The sequence below is a fragment of the Canis lupus genome, chromosome 34 (genome assembly GCF_048164855.1).
Source record: "Canis lupus baileyi chromosome 34, mCanLup2.hap1, whole genome shotgun sequence".
Taxonomy (NCBI): Eukaryota; Metazoa; Chordata; class Mammalia; order Carnivora; family Canidae; genus Canis; species Canis lupus.
Genome location: NC_132871.1, coordinates 8,988,562 through 9,012,752, shown reverse-complemented (window position 1 = coordinate 9,012,752; position 24,191 = coordinate 8,988,562). Strand labels below are relative to the sequence as shown.

The 24,191-nt window shown below is 40.6% G+C and overlaps 1 protein-coding gene across 1 annotated transcript in view; it reads left to right on the top strand.

Annotated features, from left to right (window-relative positions):
• Positions 1-24,191, top strand: part of OSBPL6 (oxysterol binding protein like 6) — a 208,390-nt gene that overhangs the window by 15,604 nt on the left and 168,595 nt on the right. The gene's annotated exons all lie outside the window — the stretch shown is intronic.

Here is a 24,191-nt window from a genome sequence, read left to right as displayed (position 1 = left end):
AAATCGTCTGTGTTTCACCTATTCATCCTCCCTGCCCCCAATATCATCCTCTAGCAACCACTGATCCTTTCACTGTTTCTGTAGCTAAACTCAATTTTTAGTAGGTGCAGAATGTTCCATTTTATGGGCATAGCCATGTTTTACTTAATCCTAGTTGGACAGCGAGGTAGTTTTTCTGCATTATAAATCACCTGATGAGTGGTGGCCTTGTATACAGATTTTTGTTTACAACTCTGATAATTCCCTAAAATGGCCATATTGAGGATTAGAGGATATGAACACTTTCAGGCCTTTCTTAGGTATCCTCTGACAGCCTAATCCTTCAGATGTTTTTTAAAGCCACTTTTTCCCTCTGAACCAAGAATGTATGAAAGGGCTTTAGTAGGAAGAATTATCCTATTAGCTGTGAAAATAGAGACACAATAATAATAGTGGAGGTAGGTACAGCTCACTGTGTGCCAGCCATTGTTTTAAGTGCTTTTCTTGATTTAACTCCTTCGACCCTCACGATAATGCTGTTGCTTAGTACTATTATTAGCTCCATTTTAGAGATGAGAAAATGGATACATGAAGAGGTTAAGTACCTTGCCCAAATGGTTTTCTTCACTGTAAATTTTTTTCTTTTCTTTTTTTTTTTTTTAATTTATTTATTCATGATAGTCACACGGAGAGAGAGAGAGAGGCAGAGACACAGGCAGAGGGAGAAGCAGGCCCCAAGCACCGGGAGCCCGACCTGGGATTCGATCCCGAGTCTCCAGGATCACGCCCTGGGCCAAAGGCAGGCGCCAAACCACTGCACCACCCAGGGGTTTTCTTCACTGTAATGTCAGCCCTAAACCTCAGGTTATTGTGTCACACACTCTGTGCTTTTCTGGTCCATAGTACAAACTCACCAGATGTGACCAGTAGTATTCAGGGTAGAAGTAGTAGGTAGCATCAAAGACGTATGAGAACTAAAATGATCTTAGAGAATTTTATTGGCTCTTCCTGCTTTTTCATTTAATGGGTAATTACTCAACTAGAATTTTCCCTGAAATTCTTTCCTTCAAATTTCAACCTTACGTAACTCACTTGGCATTTACTACAACATTCATGTTAAGGAACTACTACTTAATGACAGTTTATAATTTTTTTAAAAAATTTTCTTAGAAGAAAAAAAATAAAATAAAATTTTCTTAGAAGAAACTGAATGTCAACATGTGTCCACTGGATGCTTTGAATTCTTAAGTCTGGCTTTGCTATTTTCAGTATAGAAATGTTCTCTCTCTCTCTCTTTTTTAAAGATAGATTGATTGATTGATTGATTGATTGATTTATTATAGAGAGAGAGAGACAGGCAGAGACACAGGCAGAGGGAGAAGCAGGCTCCATGCCGGGAGCCCGATTCGGGACTCGATCCCGGGACTCCAAGATCGCGTGCCCTGGGCCAAAGGCAGGTGTCAAACCTCTGAGCCACCCAGGGATCCCCCCCCCGCTCTTTTTTTAAGTAGAAATGTTCTCCAACAAATAGTAAAATATGACCCATATTATTTTTTTTGACCAAAAATGTTAATCCCAATTGGTTGTTAAAACAAACATAGACAAAAACCCAGTTTCCTTAAAGCAAGTGAGAGGTTCCTTGTGACAGCGGGGAAAGGCAGCATTTTAATTTTTGGCTTTATTCTGGAAATTCTGCCTTAAGCAAATAAAAAGAAATATTCTTTTCCCTCCTTTCCGCTGTTCTTCCCCAAACCTCAACCACTACCCTTTGCACACATTTAGTATTTCTGTTGATTTGCTCCCAAGGATGGATGCTTGCATTTTGCTTCTAAGTGCTTTTCTGGGCCTTTTTAGAAAAAGACAGCCTGGTTTATTGCCTAGGTTTGGGGCTCTGTCCTGTGGTTTCCTGGCTCACTGAGATATTGAGTCTTCAATCTTTAGCTGCCTTTGAGTGAATGCTCCGATGTCATGGGGAGCCTCTGGGACTGATAACCATTTAAGGGTTGTTTTTTATTTTCACATGTTAAATCCCCAAAACTAATGCTATTAGAGGGCTTTTCATAGAAATAGAAAGCTCTGTCTATTCATCTTTTTAACTCCCACATCACATAGCCTTGTACATAGTGGGCATTCAGTAAGTGATGTTGAATATATAATTTCTGTTAATTGATTCATATACAATTACACTGTACATTTTTGTTTGCTATTAGAAATGCTAATTACGGGTTTATTTAGTTTGTATTTACACTCTACTCTGTGGGAGTATTGAAGAAAAAGCTTGTACAGTTTTTCCTTTAAACTTTATTTTTATTTTTTAAGATATTTTATTTATTTATTCATGAGAGACACAGAGACACAGGCAGAGGGAGAAGCAGGCTCCCTGCGGGGAGCCCGATGTGGGACTCGATCCCAGGACCCAGGATCATGCCCCAAGCCGAAGGCAGACGCTCAGCCACTGAGCTACCCAGGGATCCCTTCCTTTAAACTTTAAAGGAAAACACCTGTTTGATAAATCAGGGCTGAACTTCTGTTTTCAAATGTCCATTATAGGATATCTAACTGACAACTATTTGCTTCTCTATGTAAGAGATATATTAAAAAAGCCACTTTGAGTAAAATGCCTATTCTTCATAAGAAGGCCACATAATGTGAAATGACCAGGTTTAGAGATAACATTTTTCAAAGCCAACAATAAAATAAATAAAAGTTAACATGTGTTTCTTTACGTTTTTAAATATTTATTTATTTATTTATTTATTATTTATTTTTTGCGTTTCTTTACGTTGAAGATGCCAGAGCCTTCTAAATTGCTTCTTTTTGGTTTAAAACAGTCCATTTGACATTTCTTTGGAAAGCAGTCACTTATTAGTTAAATGCACATAAGGTTCTGTTTCTTGAGATACTTAAAAAAACTATCCACAAACTTCTTTCCTTTTTCCTCCTCTGGTATGATGAAATTAGTAATCTCTTTTTGATGGTGGTGTTAGAACGTTGACTTTGACAAGTTAATTCACATCTGTCCCCAAGTTTTACTTTAAAAATGCAACTTGGAGGATAGTATTACATCTAAAAGTACTTTGTGCCAGGATGTGTTACTGGTGTTTTTGAGGGAGGGGGAGTTACTTGATAATTTTATGCAGTTTATCATGCTCCCTTAGGATTGTCTTTTTAAAATGGAAGGATTTCCTTCAGGAATTCTGGAAAGCTTTTAGGGGAACATTCCTAAAATTGTATGCTGTACATATATTATTATTTTATTGAGAATTAAAGTTAAATCCATCTCTCTGATTTGAAGATAGTTAAGAATCATGGTTAGTCCTGTGCCTAAAGAAAATATTGGTAGGCAGTGTTGAGAGTCGGTGGGTGGTAGACAGCAGATTTCCATAAAATCAGAATTGACAACTCGAGAGGGGAAAAATGGCCACGCTTCAAAATCACAGTTTTGGGAGGATTAGTTTGAGAATATTTTGTGACAAACAGATGCCCAAAGTGTCTGTCATTATTTTCTCTTGTTTCAATACCTGAAACTTAACTAGCACATTCATCTTTCCAGCATTATCTGAATCACAGAAAGGACCTTAGAAATCTTCTGGTCTACCTCTTTCACTTTGTAGGTGAACCTGAGGTTCTGAGAGGTTCAGGGAGGTGTCCAAGCCAGGGCCAGTCTTATACTTAACATCACTCGTCTGGCTACTCATCCATCCAGACCTGGTACAGGGTACACGTTCGGGTTGGTTTGCAAATATGAATACAGATGTGGAGAAAGTGCTGATGGGACCAGTGGTATTGTTCCTCATCCTGAGAAATCTGTCCACTGGTTAGGGTTCATGGCTGTTCTTACAGTGCCTTTTCTGATATGATGCTAACTCTAAAATCAAGTCACGTTGTAGGCAGAAGTAGATCCTGTTTTGTTCTGTTTAGGGTGCTCTAATAAAGTACCAAACACTAGATAGCTCACAATGACAGACATTTGTTTCTTATAGTTCTGGAGCCTGGACGTCTGAGATCAGGGTGCCCGCATGATTAGGTCTCGTGAGGGCATCTTTCAGGCAGTAGATATCTCCTGTCCTTACATGGAAGAAACAGTTGTGGTTTTCCTCATGTTTCTTATGCTTGGAGTTCATTGAGCTTCTTGGATCTGTGGGTTTTCAGCTTTCAAGAAAGTCTGAAAAATTTATACCATTATTTCTTCAAAATTTTTTTTCTTTTTTTTTTTAAGATTTTATTTCTTTATTCATGAGACACACACACACACACACACACACACACACAGAAAGAGAGGCAGAGACACAAGGTAGAGGGAGAAGCAGGTTCCATGCAGGGAGCCTGATGTGGACTCACACCCTGGGCTGAAGGCGGCACTAAACTGCTGAGCCACCCGGGCTGCCCCCCAAATTTTTTCTACCCCTTCTTCATTCTCCTTTCCTTTGGGAGTCTATATTTACCTGTATATTAGACTGCTTGTAGATGTCTTACAGCTCACTGATGCTCTGTTCATTTTTAAATATTCCCTTTTCTCTGTGTTTCACTTTGGATAGCTACTATTGCTATGTCTTCAAGTTTAGTGATCTTTTCGTTGGAAATGTCTAAAATAATCCGGTCCAGTGTATCTTTCATCTTACACCTTGAAGTTTTGATCTCTAGAAGTGATATTTGGGTCATTTGAAATATCTTCCATGTCTCTATTTAATTTTTTGAACATATAGAATACAGTGATAGCTGTTTTAATGTCCTTGCCTGTTAATTCTAATATTTGTATCAACTCTGGGTTGAGATTGATTGACTTATGTTCTTATTTCCTGCATCTTTTTGTGCCTGGTAATATTTGATTGGATGCCAAATATTGTGAATTTTTTCTTGTTTGTGTTTGATATTTTTGAATTCCTATAAATATTCTTCACCTTTGTTCTATAATGCAGTTAACTTACTTGGAAGTAGCTTGACTCTTTTAGGTCTTGTTTTAAGATTGGTTAGGTAGGACTAGAACAGTGCTTAATTTAGGGCTACTTATTCTCTGGAACTGGGTAAGACCCTGCCATGTACTTTGTCCAGTGTCCCCCGAATCATAAGATTTTCCAATGTGGCAGGTGGGACCAGGCACTGTTCTTGATTCTGTGTGATTGCGGGCACAGCACTGTAACCTCTGATCCTTTTTGACATTTTTTCCTTCAGCCTCCTTAATTTCCTTATACCCATGAGCAAGACTCAGCTGAATTCTCAAGAACTCTCTGCATATCTCCAGAATTCTCTCTCTGTGAACTTCTCTCCTTTCCTTTGAACCATAGCTGCCTTGATTTTCTGGACTTTCAACTCAGTAAGCTGCCAGTCCCTGCCTGGCTTCTCCCTTCCTCTACTGTGGCCGGAACTCTCAAGGCAGTAAGCTGGTACGATCTTAGGACGCATCTCACTTTCCCATCTTCCAGAGCTCCCTCTTCTTGTTGCTAGCTGCTATCCTGAAAGCCATTTTTTCATATGTTTTTGTCCACTTTTTGGTTGTTTCAGATAAAAAGATAAATTTGGTCCTTGTTAGTTCATGTTGGCCAGATGTGGAAGTTCCCTGGGTCTTTTGAAACTAAGGAGGCTGACAGAAGAGTGAGAGGTTGTGGGAAAAGTTTACATAGACAGTGTGGTGAGGGCAGCCCAGGTGGCTCAGCGGATTAGCGCCTGCCTTCAGCCCAGGGTGTGATCCTGGAGACCCCGGATCGAGTCCCACATTGGGCTCCCTGCATGGAGCCTGCTTCTCCCTCTGCCTCTCTCCTCTCTCTCTCTCTCTCTCTCTCTCTCTCCAATAAATAAATAAAATCTAAAAAAAAAAAAAAAGACAATATGGTGAATGGGAAAGTATAGCTGACGTGGTAAGAGTTTCTTCGGGAATATTCAGAAGTGACTGAGTTGGCTACTGGTTGTATTGATTCATTACTTATTGCTCTGTAGCCATTATCTGTTTGTTTAGTGTCTGCTCTGTGCCAGAGCCTTACAATACATTATTTCTTATTTCTCCAATAAGCCTGGAAGGTGTTGTTGTGGATGATCCTCCTCCACACCCACCCCACCTTCTTCCCAGCCTCTGACCCAGCCCTTCTCAGTGTCAGAGATGAGGAAATAGAAATGTGAAGTGACTGCAAAAGTCCTGCAGCCCGTAGATTGTATCATCAGATTTCAAGCTCCATTCTTGGAGCTTCCAAACCGATTGGTCCATATTACTTTCTCCTTGCCAACAGTGAGATTTGTGTTGAGAGAGTGATAGGGGAATTAAGCGTGCTAAAAAGGGAGAGGTTGCGGGGACAGCTCCTGACAACTAGATCAGGACAGAGAGTGTCCAAGATGAAGACTGGTGGATGTGAAGAACAGTTCCAGAGGTCTAATCCTGTAGGCAGCCCTGGATTATGGCAGTGAGAGGGAGGGAGGTGGAAGAAAGACATTTCCAGAATTGTACCTGGCCTTCTAATTCATCCCAGATCTCTAATAACAGTTGCAGCTAGATTGTATATCTCAAAAAATATAAAACAACAATGCTCCTCAAAAAGAAATAAGGAAGATTTAAAAAAAAAAAAAAAAAGACATAAAAAGGGGCCCCTGGATGGCTCAGTGGTTGAGCGTCTGCCTTTGGCTCAGGGCATGACCCCGAGGTCCCTGGATCAAGTCCCGCATCGGGCTCCCCGCAGGGAGCCTGCTTCTCCCTCTGCCTGTGGCTCTGCCTCTCTCTCTGTCTTGCATGAATAAATAAATAAAATCTTAAAAAAAAAAGATATAAAGAGTACTCCCATCATAAAGGAAAACAACTGATAAATTTGACTGTAGTAAAGTTATTGTATCAAAAACGCTGGCAGAGAGCAAAAGAACAAGCGACAGAGTAGAAGTTCATATACAAATGATTTTTAGGTCAGTCACTTGGACAGATGGGAAGTTAAAGGCAGTCAGTTATTGAAACACTCATATGTTCCGTTCTTTCTATCAGAAATTCATTAACAAACACAGTGGCTTTGTATATTTCCACAATTGTTTGTCTAATCCTCTTAAGGACATTATGCCACTAAGCAGCACAGCTAAGTGTTTGATCAGTTTTAATTAGAATGATCATTTGTCACACTTTGGAAGCATTTGGCTCTTGGCTATAGAAGTATCAAAGGCTGGGCAAAGAAGTATTAATGCTGCCATCTTTTAAAGTTTTATTTCAAACTGTAAAAACTAGTCACAACTGAGTCAGTATGGAACCTTCAGTTTGAGTTTATTCAGTGTGCTGGTTAGTCAAAGTATGCTTCTAATTTTCCATGATAATTCTTGTTAATAAGTGAAGGCCATGTGATTAGGATTTACCTTACTGGCTATTTTTTTTTTAAGATCTTATTTATTTATTCATGAGAGACACAAGAGAGAGAGACAGTGACACAGGCAGAGGGAGAAGCAGGCTCCATGCAGGGAGCCCCACGTGGGATCTCAAGACTTTAGGATCCCAGGACTTTAGGAACACACCTTGGACTGAAGGTGGCACTAAACCGCTGAGCCACCTGGGCTGTCCTTTACTGGCTATTTTGAGAAAGTTACCATCTAATTTTTGTCCCGTGTGAAGAATTATAGTGTTTTCCAGTAGGTAGAAGGCAACAACAGCAACAGGTCCTTTTGGATTCTTGTCTAGGTAAAGAGCTTTTGTATACTATGTCAGCACAAAGAAAAGTGAGAACTCATAGATTAAGTGAGAACTCAGGGATCGTGAGGTAAGACATAGCGGTGAGGCTGGATCCATTAACTTCATGTGAGGAAACGTATCAAGTAGTGATACTTTTCTTCTATATACAACAGACCAGTGGGACAGAAAGTCAAGAGCACAAAACCATGAGGCCAACAGTAGTTCAAGCTGTATACCAAGTGATACTATCATTCTTCTTTTCTTTTCCTTTTCTTTCTTTCTTTTTTAAAAAATAGATTTATTTATTTTTGGGGGCAGGGGCAAAGGGAGAGAAAGAGAAGACTCCCTGATGAGCACAGAGGCCAGACCTGGGGCTCGGTCTCATGACCCTGAGATTGTGACCTGAGCTGAAATCAAGAGTCAGTCGCTTAACCGACTGAGCCGCCTGGGTGCCCCACCAAAGGCACATCTTTACCAACTCGCCCTTATAGGAGTTGGTTTTTCTTTTTTTTCATTGAGAAAATGGTATGGATCCAGTTGGTGGGTCCTGCTTATAAAGGTGTGTGCTGGCGTAGTGCCGTGGTATATTAGGTTCCAATGGCTGCTGTAAAAAATTACAGTAGACTTGGTGGCTTAATACAACACAGGCTTATCCCTTCATAATTCTGTAGGCCAGAAGTCCAAAATCACTTTCATTGGGCTAAAATCACGGGGTTGGCAGGGCTGTTCTCCCTCCAGAGGCCCTAGCTCCGCTCCTTGCGTCTTCCAGCTTCCACGCCACCAGCATTCTTTGGTGTTTCTTAGCGTGTGGCCACATCTCTCCAACTCATTGCTCATTTTTACATCACTCTTTCCTGCGTGTCCATCTTCTCCTTTTATGTCTGTGTCAGAACTCCCTCTGCCCCTCTCTTATAAATATACATATAGTTACATTTGGAGCCCACCCAGGTAATCCAGGACAAGCACCCCCAATGTTTGTAACCATATTTTTTTCCTGTATGAGATAATATTCTCTCTTTGGCTATCTAAGGTAACATTCACAAGTTCTGGGGATTAGGAAGTGAACCTATCTTCAGAGAGCCATTTTTCAGCCTACTACAGTTGGTTTTTCCAGCTGTGGGTACACCTGCCACCAGGAGATGCCTGCAGAGGTACATTAGCAAACATCTGGATGCCATGAGTTTGTAGGGGAAGTCACCTGTAAGAACCTCAGGTGTGCTGGGCTGGAGTTGTCGCTCCTAGGTGTTTGAGGGCTGGAAAAGATGGAAGTGGAGGGAATATTTTGAAAGAATCTTAAGAGGAAGTATCATATGTTCAGAGACCTTTCTAAAGCTACGTAGTAACTAGTTTAAGAAAGTCTTAATTTAAGGGATGCCTGAGTGGCACAGTGGTTGAGCATCTGCTTTTGGCTCAGGTTGTGACCCTGGGGTCCTGGGATCAAGTCCGGTATCAGCTTCTCCGCATGGAGCCTGCTTCTCCCTCTGCCTGTGTCTCTGCCTCTTGCTCTCTCTGTGTCTCTCATGAATAAATAAGTAAGTAAGTAAGTAAGTAAGTAAGTAAGTAAGTAAGTAAATAAATAAAATTCTTTTTTTTTAAAGGTCTAATTTAAGAGGTGATGACTTCTGGCTAATACTGAGAATACTTTTTCAACTATTTGATGTTTAGTGAATATTAATCAAAATATGGAAGTTGAGTTTAGGGAACTTATATGCCAATGTGATGAGTAACAAGCTTTTATCAGAAACAAAGCATTGTCCAATAGAATACTTTCACTGTTACTACACAGGTTGGTTTTAAACCTTTTCTTCTTTTTATTGGCATATACTTTTAAAATGTGTAGACTTTGTTCTAGGGACTTTTTACGTTTACTAATTAATTTTACATTTATCATATTTTATTTTTTTCATTTAAAAAATTCATAATAACACCAGTAAATCAATAACTATTATGCCTGCCTTACAGACTTATCTGTGAAGAAACTGAGGCACTGAGAGGTTAAGTAACTTTCTCATGGTCGCACATTTAGTAATGGATTGCAGGATTTGAACTCAGGGTCTATACTCTTAACTATATGGCAGAAGATGACAAAATTTTTTAAAAAGGGCCAGATGGTAATTATTTTAGGCTTTGCAGGCCATAAAATCTCTGTTGCAGCTGTTCAGTTCTGCTGCTGTAGTAGTAAAGCAGCCATGGATAATATGTAAATGAATGGAGGTGGCTGGGTTCCAATAAAACTTTATTCCCAAAACCAGGCAGTGGGCCAAGTGTAGCCTGTGGTCCATAGTTTTTCAGCCTCTGCACTGTGCTGTACGAACATGTTTTTTGTTTATTGTTTTAATTTTGTATTTTCAAATAACCTCAGACTTACAGAAAAGTTACACATGTATAAAATTTCTTGGTCAGCCTTCATCTGTTCCTGCTGATGTCAGTGTCTCACATCGCTAGAGCATATAGGTGAAAATAGTATTGCTGTAGTGCTATTAGCTAAACTATAGACCTTATTTGAATTTCACCATTTAAAAAAAATGTTCCTTTTTTCTGTTCAAAGATCCAACCTGTGTCTCTCATGAATAAATAAATAAATAAATATGTAAAAAAAAATCCAACCTGGGATCATCTCACATTGCATTTAGTTATTGTTTCCTTCGTCTCCAATCTGTGACAGCTCCTGTCTTATCTCTGATTACCTTGAAGAGTACTTGCTCAGATACTTTGTAGGGTGCCCTCCAGTCGATGATGGTCTGATGTTTTCTGATAATGATGACGAGGTTATGAATAATAGGCAAGAATACCATAGAAGTGGGGTTGTGCCTTTCTCCAAGCATCGTATCAGGAGATGTGTGGTGTCAGCATGTCTTATAGGTTAATGTTGACCTTTATTACTGGACTAAAGTGATCTACTATCTGCTGGGTTTCTCCATTGTGAAGTTACTGTTTTTCCCTTTGTAAGTAGCTTGGGGGAGATAGTTTGAGAGTAGGCACAGATCCTATCTCTCTTCAACCTTTTACACGTTGTCCATCTGCTGATGGATACCAAATACAGTTATTACTGTGTTTCACTGATGGTGAGAAATGTCTTCCTTCTGTGACAAACAGCTAGCCCTTCTCCCTCATTTATTTAAGTATTTATGTCAGTATAGACTCTTGAAATTTTACTTGATTGCATAGGTTATAATTCAGTTCTAACATTGTTTTCTTTGTTTCTCAAATTGTTGAGACTTTGACTACTGGGAACTCTTTTCTTTTTGAGCGCTGCCTTACAGTTTAACCAAAAATAACAATAGTTTTGTAGGCTCCTCCATCCTCTTGCCTCCTCCTCAGAAATGACCATTGTCACCTTCTTTAGTTAATTGTTTTGATGTTAACCTCCATATCTCTAAGTTAAATATATTGCTATTTTATTATTTTTAAATTGTAAGAATTACATGTTAATTTCTTACCAGGGAACATTAGAATCAATTTCTTTCCGAACACTTTTGCCCCACCACCAACTTCCCATCATCTATCATTTCAGTAGAGTTATATTTTGTTTAGATCAGTATTCAGTACCTCTATTGCTGTGACTAGGAAAACACACTTCATTGCTGAGCCGTGGAGTAGACAGACCATAATTACTTTTCTCTTTCTATAGAATTTTTGTTTCACTTTAGTAGATAATTGTGGTTTTTGTTTGTGCTTTGCTTAGTCTTCTGTGTATTTATCATGAATTTAACCCCAGCTTTTCATCAGTTATCTAAGTCTCTGCTTCTCAATTTGTGATTCTTGGCCTAGCAGGCTTGACATCACCTGGAAGCAGAGTATAAATACAGAAACCAGGCTGACCATCTGTATCGGAATCCATATTTTAACAAGATCCCTCCACATTAAACAATAAGAAATCTGGTATACATTTCCTCTAAAGGTGCTTATTGACATCACCACAGCTTTCTGGCTTTAACTTCTCCAGCTGAGTTGCCTTCTGTACTCAGCAGGGCATGCTTGTCATCCCATTCTCTCTTGTGTTTTCCAGGGACTCTCCCTCCATATCTCTCGCTCTTTCTCTTTTTCTCTGTCCCTTTCTCTCCCTCCTTCTCTTTCCCTCACCTCTCACCTTCCTCCCTCCACCTCCTTCCCCCCCCCACATTTAATAGGTACAATATAAAGAACTGTTTCTAACAATGTGAGTACGATCAAGTCTGGATACAAATTTCTGAATTGTATTGTGCAGATATATAGTCTTAGTAAATCTGTCTGCTTGTTTCTCCCATCTAACAGAGTTATGTTAAAATCTCCCACCATAATTCTGTATTTATCAATTTCTCCTTCTAGTTCTATCAATTTTTGCTTTGTAAATTTTAAAGCACTATTATTGGGTACATACAGTTTATGATTGTGCTATCTTTCTGGTGGATTGACCTGTTTATCAGTAAGAAATGCTTTTTAAAGACTTTATTAATAACTTTGCCTTTAAGTGTATTTTGTGTGATACTAATCTAGCTACATCTTTTTTTTTTTTTAATATGGGCTTTTACATTCAACTTTTCTGTATTTAAATTGTATTTCTTGTAAGCAACATAAGGTTAGATTTCTTTTTTAGCCTGAAAAATCTGTCTTTTAGTTTGAATATTTAATCCATTTACATTTTAGGTGATTACTGATATATTTGGAATTAAATCTATTTCTACATCTTTTTTCTCTTCTCTCTAGTTAGCCTCCTTTGCATTAATCCAGTATTTTTTTTTTATTGTTCTATTCCCTACTCTTCTCCATTTCTTTTTCACATTTATTAGCTTCCTTAGGCAAAGTTTTGACACTTTAAATGTCTATAAATATTTTTACACTATTCTCATTCTTTATTGCAGATTCGACCAGACACAGAATTCTAGGTTGGAAAATTTCTCTTCAGAATATTCAAGGCATTATTCGTCCATTGTTCCTTAGGTTTCAGTGTTTCTGTTAAGGAGACAAAAGCTATTCTAAAACCTCATTTGTAAAAATCTAAACCTAGTGTACTTTTTGTCTGTCAGTTAGTAGTATGTTCTTTTTTTGAATCCTGTTGTGTTTTTTGTTTTTGTTTTGTTTTGTTTTTGTTTTGTTTTGTTCTGTTTTTGTTGGTATTTGGTGAGCTAATTCAGTCTGGAAAATTTAGAACCTTAAGATTTGAAACATCTTTAGTTTTATTGATGGTTTTCTTCCCTTATTTTTCTCTATTTTCTCTTTCTCTCTTTTTTTGGAATTCTTTTAATTTGAGTATTGGGCTTCCAGAATTCACGGTTCTCTAATTTTCTTATCTTTTCTTATTTTTCTTCATTTTTAATCTTTGTGCTTAGCTTCTGGAAGATTTCCTCAGGCTTATTTTTCAGCCATCTAATTTTTTATATCTTGATTTCTTTTCTCTCCCCCTTAACCATACCTTTCTTGTTTTGCAGATAGAGTATCTTCTCTTAATCCTCTAAGGATGTTTTCTCTTCTTTGTATAATCTCTAATTGCTTCAAGTTGCTGCCTTTGTTCTTACGAGTTGGTCTATTTTTCATGTTAGAGCTTTTCCTTAAACATCTGGTGATCCTTGATTGTTTACTTTTATTTAAAAGTGAGCTGATTTGAATCTCCCAGCATTCAGGTGGGGCTTCTAAAGTGAAGACTGCAGGCAGAACCAGTTGAGTTCCTTGAAGACGCCTGCCCCCACTGTCATAGTAGTATCTTTAGGTTTTTCCTGTTGGTCAGGACAGATTTTATAGAGAACAATTTCCTGAGCTTTTACCTGAAGGCTGTAGGCTTCTTCCATTTCTTCCTACCTACTAAACAACTTAAATGACTTTTTAACTTTTTAAGACATAACACATTTTTTCCTCTTTTGTCCCTTTCTGTATTATTGCTATATGTAAATATAACACTGTATTGAAAGTAAAAGGTGTAAGTAAATTTAAAAATAGAAAAGTTAACAAGGGCTTTCAAACTCACCTTCATTTGAAATTAGGACACACTAGTATTTTACTGTTAGATGATTCAACCTAAGGATATTATTTGATAGCCATCTTTTGAATAATATGGCTTAATGGCTTTTCACATTTGGTTATCAGTTTTGGAAGACTAAGGTAGACACACTATGCCTTAGGTACACTGGACATATAAATGACCACTGTCTCTCTCCTAGGATAGAGCAGAGGCCAGGACAGGGAGTGGAGTGAAGATGGTTATCTGGAGCCAAGCTGCTAAGTTCAGATGGGGCGTGACTATATGCTTAGACCAAGATACAAAGTCCAGGAGGTTTTGAACCTAGTAAATTCTAGGAAGGTTGGGCAGAGGAAGTAAGTGCCTGAGTACAAATAGGGGAGTAGCTGTGTAGATTTTATATGGCTTCAGAGACTTTGAATAGCACTATGTCCTGAAAGCCCAAGGGTCTTCAGTCTTTGATTAATATTTGACCTTACTTAGGACTCATCTTTTAGGTTGTCCCTGACCCCCAAACTACCATTCCCTTTAGGGCTCCTGCCAGAGCATGGTTGCTTCCAGCACTTGCTGCTTACTTCCTGACCACAGCCTGATGTCATTTTGGTAGGGAATCCCTAACCTCCTCTACCCTCGTAGCCCTTCCAGGGCTTGAGTCTTTGCCTTACCATTCTCTTAAGTACCCCGCACATCCTTGTCTTTGGATTTGGACATGTCACATGGCAGCTACAAGCCAAGACTCCCAGCTGCTGCCATGCATTATCCTTCTGCCCAGCTTCCCAGCTTGGAGCCAGTTGGGTTCTTTTCCTGTGGTGAGGAGTGGCATCTTTGTCCATTCTGGGATTGCTGCAGAGGGAAGATCCATCCATGAATACTAAGTTGCGCTCAATGTATTTTCTTCACCAAAGCATTGTGATAAATGGTGGTTAGGAACTCTAGTTACACTCTGTTAATGGTTAGCATATACCCTGGGCTCCACTATTCATAGAACACAATTTTGAAGAAAAAAATTGTTTCAGGTTCTAGGTGATAGGTTCGAAAAACCAACCTTTTGGCACAAATCCCATTGGTAAGTTGGGGGCTGCCTGTAACAACACGCAAAGGAGGAAAAATGTCATGAAATATTCATTAAGTTTTTACTTGCACATCATGCTGTTGTGACAGCTGGATCTATGGGCCTCTGCTGGGTTGTGTTCATAAGTTATAATAAGGGTGCCTTACAAATTGCTCCCTGCACCTCAGCACCCTGTAGAGCTTTCTCTGACACATCTCGTGTCAGACTGATGGGGAGGGTTAAGGCAAGAAGCGTTCCTGGCCTGAGAAAGTGCAGTTTTAATTTAAACGTGGTCCTTCCTAGAGCGGGTTCTTTTCTCCAACGAGCCTGCACTAACTTGTGTTACTCTTCTGGGTGCCAGGGCACTCTGAGAACTTTTAAAAATTAGTACTTTCTATCGGTTCAGTGTTTTCTTTCAAGTGAGACAGTTTTAGAATAATGTGACACATAGCGAGTTTCAAAAGATTAAAGCAGTGTGTTCTAATGTGAGCCTTACAACTAATTGCCTGAACTAATTATATACATAAAGGGCCAAGCCATTAGTGTTAATAAGAAGTGACTTCGGAAAGTACATTTTGACCCAGAGACTGAATAACTGTTGCAAACAGTAATCAGTGAGGTTGTATTTGTTGTGTGAAACACCTTTAGGTGGAAATTACGTCCATTCGAATGTTACTCTTCCCAGAGATCTTACTCTTACACTTGGTTATTTCCTTGTCTGTGAAAATGCATACGCTTTTGAACATGGAGGCTGAACCAGAATAGATCACGGAGAAGTTTTTTGTATAAATAAGTGCATACTCTGTGAACACGGATCTTCTTGACTGCTCCTGTTCACGCTCTTTTTCTCACCCACCTGAAATCTCTGTCCCAGGGCTCTATCCAAGGTCTCCTTCTCACTCTGTACTCCTTCCCTGTTTGACCTCATCACATTCTGACTCCATGCAGCAAATTCCCCACATTTATATTTAGACCCGGTATCTTCTGGATTCCAGATGGATATTTTCGTGGGGATATCTATCTTGTAGGAATTGCAAAGCTGTGCAAGCCCAAAACAGAACCGTGATCTCCTCTCCCAAACCTGCCCTCTCTCACCTACCCTGGCTCTTCAACTTGGTAGGTGATCCAACACAACTCCTTGTCCTTTGGGTCCTCTTCCGAACATTTCGGTCTATCCCTGTCACCCTACTCTTCCGTGGCCCTGTTGTCTCCTTCCTGGACTGTAGCAAAACCCTTGTAACTGGTCTCCCCAAATCCAGTTTGCTTCCTTCCAAATTATACACAGCTGCTAGAAAAGTATTAAGGCACAAATCCAGTCGTGTCGCTATCTGCTTTAAAGTGTGGAGTGATTCCTGTTGTAAACATCAACATCTTTCGCTCGTGTGGCCATTTGATCTCATGTGCCCTTCATCCCTAATTCATAACAGCTTGGAGTTGCTGGCCATCTTTCAGGTGCTTGAATTAATCTGGATGCTTCCCTGTGCGCAGCCTTTGTACAGAGGGTTCCCTGGGCCTGGGATGCTCTTCCTTTTATGCTCTCTCTGGTTACTGCCTACTTGCCCTTCTAGTTTTAGCTTCAGTATAATTCTTTGTGACGTTCCCAAAAGCCCTCCCCAGTTGGTTAGATTCGCCTATTAAGTATGCTAGCAGCATCCTGTATTTCCTAGCACTCATCATAATTGTAATTAAATGAGTATTTGTATAATTACTATTTTGATGCCTGATTATCCTACTAGCCTGTAAACTCCCTGAGAGCAGGGACCATGCCTGTCTGGCTCACCATTCTCTCCCCGGTGCCTTTCATAACAAATATTTGCCAAATGAATGTATAATGAATGCAGTTGGACAGAAGCTGTGGCATATGTTATGTGTATTTGTACTTATGTTTGAATATGGGGTATCTGATGTTCTAGGACTTGAACACTTCCCACTCCATAATGAGCAATACTGTGAAAGCCTTATTTAGATCTTGTTAACTGTTCAGCTGTTGCATGCTCTTTCCCCCCTTTATTCTGAAGTAGACTGTATTGGTCAGGGTTCTGCCAGAGAAATAGAACCAGTAGGAGAGAAAGGATTTATTGTAGGAATCAGCTAATGAGATTGAGGAGGCTTTAGGGCATGTATGAACTGCGTGGGGCAGGAGGTCAGGTCGGGTGGACTGGGACTCATGGACGTCGGGAGGGCAAAGCTGCTGCTCACAGGTGAGATTTCTTCTTCAGGGAAGCCCCAGTTCCACTTTTCAGGTCTTTTGATTGACTAAAGAAGGCCCATCCGGATTACCTAGGATAATCTCCCCCATACTTGAAGTCAACTGATTATGTACTTCAATTACATCTACAAAATGCCTTCATAGCAACACTCAGTTTAGTGTTTGTTGGAATAACTGGAGACTGTAGCCTGCATCTGAGTTGACACATTAAGTGGACCGTCAGATAAACCCTTGATACAAAACACCAGTTGAAAAACAGAGTAAACCTTAAAGAAAAACAACTCGGCACTTCTGGAATTGAGAATGGTAATTAAATACTTATTTGATGGGCTTATCAGCTATGGAGGTAATGGCTCTCCTAAAGAGGTTTTTGCCTGTTTTGCTGAAGTATGTCAAATAACCGAATTACTCTGCTTTTCAAAACAAATATGTAACTACTTCAAATGTGAATCAGTAATAAAACTCTAGGAAAATTGGCTTTCATGTGTAGTGCTTTTAATGAACAGACAACAATGCCTTTCATGGGTCCCTTTTTACTTATTAAAGGGACCCAGCAAACATTTACTGAGTACAGAGCTGGGCAGTCGAGATACAAGTTGAAGCAGAATGCTACCCTGTATTTTGAGGTCTTTTCTTCAAAAAAATATTTAATTAATTAATTTGACAGAGAGAGTGAGTATGCACAAGCAGGGGGAGCGGCAGAGGGAGAGAGAGAAGCAGGTTCCCCACTGAGCAGGGAGCCCCATGTGGGGCTTGATCCCAGGACCCTGGAATTGTGACCTGAGCTGAAGGCAGACGCTTAACCAACCGAGCCCCCCAGGCGTGCCTGTATCTTGAGGTCTTGCAGTGGATTTAAGTAGATAAGTAAAGAAATAATTGCAGGCCTGCAGCTTAGTGGGGTTGTAGTATAGAATCTGAGAGAGAGAGAGAAAGAGACGTGGTTTGGTGGCAGGGTCTGAAGTACCCTGAGCCCCAAGCTTAGGGATCCAGCTTTATTCTTCAGGGAGAGAAGAGAGTCTCTGTTAGGGGTGCCATGCTTCTAGTACCTAGGAAGAGGCATCTGAGGTGGGGGGTGAAGTGAGGGAAAGAGAGTGTTCATAGTAGGAGTCCAAAGAGAGGCTGGATTCTAGCATAAGCAGAGTTTATCAGTTGAATGAGGGAGAGAGAAGATTTGAAGATGAAACCTTGAGGTTTATTGCTTCAAAGATCAGGAGGGATGGATGTTTAGTTCTGAGGCCAGTTGAAGGACAAAATGTAACACCACTAAGTACTGAGCATCTGTGCTGGTCTGGTGTATCGATACACGTTATCTCATGTCATTCGAGGTGCTGGTGTGACCTCTAGCCTGTATGAGGTAACCCAGGGAGTCTCCTGACCCAAGGGAGAAGTTTGAGGAAGGTGCTTCATATTGAAGATTGTTTTTTAGGTGTTCAGTCTTTTTATAAAGGATAATATAGGTACTTCATTTTGAAAATTATCTGACGTTTGATTCTAAGAGGATGTCTGTTTATAATTAAAAATGAATGTCAGCTAGTAGCTATTGGGAAAGAAAACAAAAGGCTAACATTCGTCAGTGATTTCTTTGTGTTGTCTTACAACTCCCAAAGCAAATTGAAAAAGAGTTTTTTGTTTTTTGTTTTTTTTTTTTTTGGCCTCTAACGTACCTCTTGGTAAATGAAATTGTATTCACTAAATCTGCTTTCCAAAAAGGCAAATGCAAGGGGCTCTCGCTGATCTAATCTGGGAAAATTGCAGCATCAAAATAAATGATGTTAGGAATGTATTTATAAACCATTAGATGAAATAAGATTCAGCAAATCTATATTGATCAGTAAATAAATGGGAATGGGGGAGGGAAAACTCTTCCTTGTAGGAGAATGCCAACAAATAAACATAGAAGGAGGGAAGAAAATTGAAAAATCACCATTTGGCGAGCCTCACAGTGAAGCTTGATGACTACAGGAGTTGTCAATGGGTGGGTGGATGACTGATGAAGAGCAGGGTGTTGGCATAGGCTTCTGGTATTTTTCCACAAATACTCATAATTACAAAGGAGGAAATGGGGACTTCACAGTGAAGACCGGCAGATACAAACCAGTCCAGGTGATCGAGGTCGGTACCATCAGTGACGGGACGATCTGACATCCTGTGCCTCTTGGTGTGGTGTGCTCAGGAGAGCACAGCATCATTTGGGGGTCTTCTTGCTGGGAATACGTGGTTCAGATATGGGCATGACGAAACACCAGATGGGCCAAAATCAGGGTGACCCAGGTCACCTGAAAGAGTTTTGACTCTTTAAAATTGTCAAAAGGGTGAGAGAGAGGTAAAGACAGAGGAACTCTCTCCCAGCTGAGGGAGACTTGAGATTGTTATGTGTGTCCTTGTTGGGACAAGTACTTATTGGAATACACAGGAATGAAGGGGCTCCATATCCATCATTGACGCCCACATGGTTCGGGAAAACACCGAAGACAAAACAGTTGGGTATGCAGGCCAAGGGGAAACAAGAGTTCGTGCAACTTTTTTGTGTGCTTGAAATTATTTTAAGATAGATTATTTTAAAAAGTTGTGAAACTCAAGAAAGGACCAAGGAACTGTTGTAGATGGAAGGAGACTGAGAGATGCGGTAAATACAATGAGTGATCGGGATCGAATCCTTTTGCTGTAGATGGAAATCATCGGGGTGGTTGGCAAAATTTCAGGAGGGTGAATGGGTGAGTGTTGTATGTTCTGTGCTGGCAGTTTAGGTTTCAGACTGCTTTGAAATAAAGTTTTGTTTTTGTTTTTTTAAAAAGCAGGTGCTTTTCTGAAATCCAAACTAACTTTGACTTCCATTTTCTTTGATCAGGACAGGATAGGATTTGTTCCTGCTGTCAGAGGCCAACCAGACCGTGCTTCTAGTGAGGAGATTAGAGAATGTTAAAGATTTTAAGAGTAAGACATGCCCAAGTGATGCATTTATAGACAAGGCAGCCCCTTGACTCTTTGCCCTCAAATGTAAATCCAGGGTGACAGCGTCGGCCTGGCCTGTCTTGCAGGGTGGGTCCCTCCTAGGGCAAAATGAGACAAACAGGTAAACATTTTCTAAAAAGGGAGAATGCTAATGATATGTAATCTGTTATTGACCAAATGGCGTATAGAGATGTGTGCTCTGATTTCTGATACCTCAGTACTACTACTAAGAGGAGTATTCCCGTTAGTAATGGGGTGTGGTAATGGGAATGCCTTTCCCTGTGTTTCTCTTCTTTCCTCCTTTGCTTCTTGAATATTTCCACACTTACCTTGTGGCTCTTCCTTATCCCTGCTTCTCTGTCTTTTTTTAGAGATTTTATTCATTTATTCATGAGAGACACACACACAGAGGCAGAGACACAGGCCAAGGGAGAAGCAGGCTCCCTGCAGGGAGCCCGATGCGGGACTCGATTCCAGGACCCCAGGATCACTCCCCGAGCCGAAGGCAGATGCTCAACCACTGAGCCACCCAGGCGTCCCCCAGCTTCTCTTTCAACGTCCTCCTTCACTGGCTTCTTTCCTCCCATAATTTTTTCCTCATGCAAAATTTTTTGGTTGTTTATTTTTTTTCCTGCTGCCTCTTACTCTCCTTTCCCCCTTGTGTAGTCTTATTTCCCTGCCCTTTTGGTTGTAGCCTCTAGAATTCCAGATATAATGCTTCCATGTGCTTGTATTCAAGAGGAAGACCAATGTGAACTGGACTCTTAGCAATGGACTATTGGTTGACAAATGAACTCGCGTTAACAGCTACTGTTCATTGAATGCATACTAGGGCTCGAGGATTGTTGGTTGCATTATCTGTATTCACATTTAATCCTCACAAGGACATTTTGCAGTGGGTATCTTTATCCCACTTTACAGAATAGGAGAGTGAAGCACAAATGTTGAACAACTTAACCCAAAATAAAAAACGGTAGGTGGTAAAGCCGAGCTTCAAAACCCAAGTGAATTTCAGAACTGGGGATGCTTCACACCTACGATGTGGCCCAAGGATATTAGTTCCATTCCATTTGGGTTCTACAGTTAGTGCCTTAGGGGTCAAGGGGGACATTTAGATATCCGAGTATCAAAAAAGGAGCCAGGGATAACGGTCCTGTATTGCTGATTACCCTAGCAGGGAGGAGAGGTGAAGCCGAGTTCTATGTCAGCATCTGAATGGCTGGTTCTTCGCGAGTCATTATTTATAATCAGTGCATGTTGCTGCTGAAAGCTGTCCCATCGGACCCCTTTCCAGCAAGATCCTCCTTTTGGAATGTAACAGGAACTAATTACGTGCTATTAAATCCAAGACCCATTTCATATTCAGAGGTTCCAGTGGTAAACCTCACGTGTCAGAAGCAATTAGTGACATTGTGACATGTCATCTTCAATAGGCTGAGCTCAGATAGTTTGAAATAACCATCACCACGGCGCTCTCTGAGCAGAGCTATTGCAGGGCAACAGATTCTGGACATTGTCCTAACTAGCATTCCAGGGATTGCAGAAATGTGAGAATACAGTTAATTCTGATAGTTTTCAGGTTTTGAGTGCCCGGGAAAGGGGCCAGAGCCAGGACAAAGCCGTGCTGCATGATCTGCGAGCTGGTGTTGGGGCCTCTGCTCTCCTGCAGCCCTGATGGAATAGCTGCTGTGCACCTTGGCACCTGCGTGTGCACGTAACCAAATGCCCGGATATGCAAACAGCCTTGGCCAAGGCATGAGAAACCAAGTACTGGTATGCTAATTCACTACCTTGGCTTAATGGGAAGTAGATCCTTTCTACTTTCTCCTTTAGCTTTCTTAAAGCTAAAAAATGAACAAACTCCTAATTGGAACTTGAAATCCTTATAAAATATTTCTCACAGGTGTATGTCCTGATTCTATTTTATAAAGAAAAATGTGAAATTCAAATGTAGTTTTTTCTTTTGGAAGTAAAGCATTTGCAGAAGAGAAGGTGGGTATGCAGGCTGTCTGTAGGTTGCTGACTTTAGGATTATCTCCCGAAGTAGGATCTTCCTGTTGGTTTTGGATTTTTACCATGTTGCTGAGACACTACATGGGGAAATGCAGTGACTGGATGCTGCTAAGAGTGTGGCTGAGCAGTGAAAGCATCTGAAAGAAATTGTCCTCGTGGGATAACTGGACTGGATCCATTAAGCCAGGTCCTGCCCTGGGATGCCGGCTCTGTTAGAGGCTTAGCTCGGAGGTAATGGACTCCTGAGCCCACTGAGGCTGCTCCACGACTGTCTGTGGTTAAAGAACCTCTTTGTTTCCCCCTCCATTCTTGGGCCTTGGCTGTTTCAACTGGACTGTTCCCATCGACTGTAAATCCTGACCACTGAAGAACAGTCTCTGGAAATCCCAACTGTGCACAGCTAGGAGATGGCCACTTAGCTTATGCCTTAAAAAGAGAGAGAGAGAGGGGGAAGAGGGGCGCCTGGGTGGCGCCATCGGTTAGGTGTCTGACTCTTGATTTCAGCTCAGGTCATGATCTTAGGGTTGTGAGATCGAGCCCTACGTAGGGCTTGAGTGACATTTACTAAATCTGGTCGGGCGTGATGTTGTCGATTATTTTAGTGGAAGGTGGAAACACTGCTAGGAAATACCTGGTAAACACACAGTACTGCGTAAGTGTGTGAGTGTGTCATTACCGAGTGAAACTGAAAACAAGCAGCCTGCAAGGGGAGCTGAAGCTATGAACATGATTTTGAGGAAATATAAGTGAAATTCTAAGATTATTGGGCCCTAAATCTGTTTGAGGGATTTGTGTGTGTGTGTGATAAAATTTTTTCCTGAGTCACAAACATCTAAATAGCTTCACAATGATATTGGCTAAGCCTCAGTTTAGGAATAAAAGTTAACAGTGTCCATCAGTCAAGAACAGTCTGTTTCTACAGAGACGTGGGTTGAGTTTGCAAAGGTGTGGCTTTGATCAGTGAGCAATACTCACAGGAGAACCGATTCAGTCAACGGGCCAAGTTTTCTGGAGTGGGAAGGGGGCTGGTTTCACAGTTGATGAAACATGAAGTAGCAGGCTTTAGATACTTTTATTTGGCTGACCAGGTATAAATGGATGGATTTTACTTTCCTGAGCCCAGATCTGTACATCAAGTGACCCCGCACAGGCACAGCATTTATTTATTTTTAAAAGATTTTAGTTATTCATGAGAGCCACACAGAGCGAGAGAGGCAGAGACACAGGCCGAGGGAGAAGCAGGCCCCTGCAGGGAGCCCGATGCGGGACTTGATCCTGGGACCCCAGGGTCACGCCCTGAGCCGAAGGCAGATGCTCCACCGCTGAACCCCACCGGGCGTCCCACAGACACAGCATTCAAATCATCCCCATGGAGTAAACCACCCTGGAGCTCTGTGTTTGAAAACCTGCACCTGCGTGGATCCCATGATCTCCGTTGCATTGTTGGCTTTCCTCTCTTTGTGTGGATGCTCTGGGAATAGAGGGGAAGAGGGAAGACATCGGCCGAAGACACCACCCTTTGTGGAGTCGAAACCAGAGGCTTGCAGCGTGTTCCTGTCCAACCCCAGGAAGTTCTGATTCTGTGATGATGTTAGAAGCAGCCCTAGGCTCCTGCTTTCCTGGGTAACCAGCTTGGCTTCCAGGAATTGATGCTGGTGGTGTCATTTTAATCTCTTGTCCATCCATTTCCCTAAAATCCATACATGTTTAAAGACCGTCTTTGCTCTCATTCATAGAGACTCGGATACTGCAAAGATGTTTAATAATCTTAGCCTAAAGCAAAAGTTTGTTGAAAAAATAAAACTTGGTATGTATGAAAATTAATTACAGGTCCTTTTAACATTTCAAAACTAAATGTTGTTATGGGAAGTAGTATTTGTTCATGGCGGAAAAAAACCTTAAAGCAGAACCTCACCCAGAAAGCAAAAATCACCCATAATCCCATTATCCAGAAATAAATAGCATTTGATGTTAAATACCCAGATTTTCTTCACTAGATTTATATTCCTATAAACAAGTTATTACATGTATATATTACAAAAATAGAAACATGATGCTTTATAAACCTCTCCCTTTCCTTATGCTTTCCCCAACCAGAGAAAATATTTGAGCCAGTTTTTCCATATTGGTGACTATATATTTACATCATTTAGAATGACTGTGGAGATTTGCTGGACACGTAGATTATGTCCTGATTTTTTGCTACAATAAGCAATACTCTGAAGAACTTCTTTGTACATATAATTGGGCACTTGGTTGATTATGTACTTAAGATAAACATTTAAATGTAGAGAGGTGCCTGGGTCGCTCAGTTGATTAAGTCTCTGACTCTTGATCTCAGCTCAGGTCTTGGTCTCAGGGTCATGAGTTTGAACACCATGTAAAATAAACAAACAAATAAAATAAATCTTAATGTACTAGAATTTAT